Source organism: Vitis vinifera, chromosome 18, assembly GCF_030704535.1.
Source record: "Vitis vinifera cultivar Pinot Noir 40024 chromosome 18, ASM3070453v1".
NCBI lineage: Eukaryota > Viridiplantae > Streptophyta > Magnoliopsida > Vitales > Vitaceae > Vitis > Vitis vinifera.
Window position 1 is genome coordinate 5,700,649 of NC_081822.1, and position 2,626 is coordinate 5,703,274.

Here is a 2,626-nt window from a genome sequence, read left to right on the forward strand (position 1 = left end):
TTATTTAATCATTTATCTAAAAAAAATTAAGATTTTTTTTTTAAATAAGCATAAAAATATAAAATCTTTTACTAAAAAGTTATCTATTATATAGCAATAGAGGGTGTGAAGACCTGGTGACACTTGAGAGAGAGAATCAAGGATGAATGGTGTGATAATAAGGACAAATAATTGAATGCCATGAAGAGATAATGCAAATGATTTTATAATATACCCGCCTTTCATCCACTCTCCTAAAGTTTCAATTAAAGTCGAAGATTTCGCTATCTTCTAAGGCTTACCAACTAACTATTAAACATGTACATTTTGATTTTTGATTCAAAGTGATCTTCAACTATTCAATTTACAGGAGGCAACTCTTGAATTCTCTTACAAGGTTTATTTTGGAAGAAAAAATAAATAAGACATTAGTTATAAGTTTGGCTTGGCTTAAGCAATTACAAATGAAAATTATGGTTGAATTTTCGTGCACTAAGAAATTTACAAGATTTTGACCAAGATACTTAAAGAAAATTCGGATGAAATTTTTGATTGATATCAACAATTCGTAAAATATCGGCAATATATAGTGTATCAGAGGATGTCGATATAAATTTCGACCCAACATTTTAATGGTCCGATTTTTTGATATTTATCATCGTTTATCACTGATTTACTAGAGATACATCGATATTTTCAAAATTTTCATCGATTTTTCAACTTGGTTAAAACAAACTGCCTCGATCAACACGGGTTGCTGTTGTTGGGTGATCAAACACAGCAAAACCTCACGCTGCTAAAGCAACATCCAAAATCTATACACCAAAATGTATATATATAAACACTAAATATTATTTTTATTAAATAAATTAATTTTAATTATTTTATTTTTGCATTTGAATTCATTTATCACAAAAACATAAAAACATAATTTTTCCACTTTTTTTATATAATCTATATATTTATCAAATATAAAAAATATACATGTTTTATTATTTATTTGATATAATTGAATGCATTTAAATTCAAATAGATCTAATTTTATTATTAAATATATTTTAAAATTAAACATATTATCATATTATTATTATAAAACAATATTATGCAACTTAATAATAAATGTATACTTATAAAATTTAGATTTAAAAAAAAATAGTTTTCAAATATCTATTTTTAGAGTATTTTTTCTTGAGTCTAATAAAAATAAACAAAAGTCCATATCGTTGGATACATTTAAATTAAAATGGAACCTAATTTTAATATTAAATATATTTTAAAATTAAACATGTTATCATATAGTTGTAAAATAATATTATATAACTTGATAATAAATGTATATTTATAATATTTATATTTTGTGTCGACTTATATAATATTATTATCAAATATGATAAATTATATTATATATATATCAAATTTTTGAATAAAATAAATTTAAAATATCTATTATATTTTTAATTACATTTCTATAAAAAAAAATTATTATATTTTTATGAATTTTAATCAATTTTAGACCTACCAATATATATGTAATTATCAATATTTTTATATTTGAAATAAAATATGTGAAAAACTTTTAAATTTAATAGACATTGAAAACAAGTAACTCTCTTAAAATTAAATGAAGTTTATAAATATATTTGCATGAGTTATAATGGCAAACTAATCATTGAACACTCTTATGTACTAAATCGATTGACTTTGATGTTAATCGCTCAACTGGTTGTGAGAGAAACACAATACAACAAATAACTATTGACAACGAGATAACCTTGATTGATTAAGCTACTGACCAATCAGTGGCTATTGTTATTTCAACGTATAGGCCCCTCTTTATCAATTTTCCAAAAAAACATTCATTTACAACTCAAATATACAGGGGAAAATTGGGTTATTTTATTTTTTAATGATCTTATCATATTTTTCTTTTTTTTTTCTTAGAAAAAAAGATGATATAGGGACTTGGATGAACATGATACTTTAAAGATGATGAAATGCACTCTATGATAGTGTTATAATCAACCTTATAAAAATGTATTCTACATACATTGTAAACCACGTTAAATCCTCGGGATACTCTATTTGGCCTCCTATGGCCATAGATTCTATTAAGTTCTTTAAGAACTAACACGAAGTAACTTAAAAGCCATATTAACTTTCTGAACCCTATTTTGAGATGATCATCAAAATTTAATAAAGATAAACCCTTGGACTAACAAATGGTAGCACTATAATATATTTGTTATGTTCGATATTTAGAGTTTTAACATTACCAAGTCATCTTAAGCAAAATATAAGTAGTTAACTACAATTCAAAATATTATATCAAGTTAGACTAGAGAGTGTTTGTTTTTTTTATTTTTTATCGAAAGCAATTTGTTTTTAAAATTTAATATGTTTATTTTTTTTATAATTTATTATAAACTTTTTATTAAATAGGAAAAGTCAAAATATTTAAATAATTTTAAATAGAAAAAATAATATATTGATATTTTTTTTTATTTTTTAATATTTAATAAAAATAAAATATTAAAAAAATAAATAACTTAATATTTAATATTATTAAGTATTAAGGCTCAAGTAAAAAAACAAACTCAATCTAAAACAAAACATAAACTAATTAAGGGGTCAGAGTACCAAGGGCTGA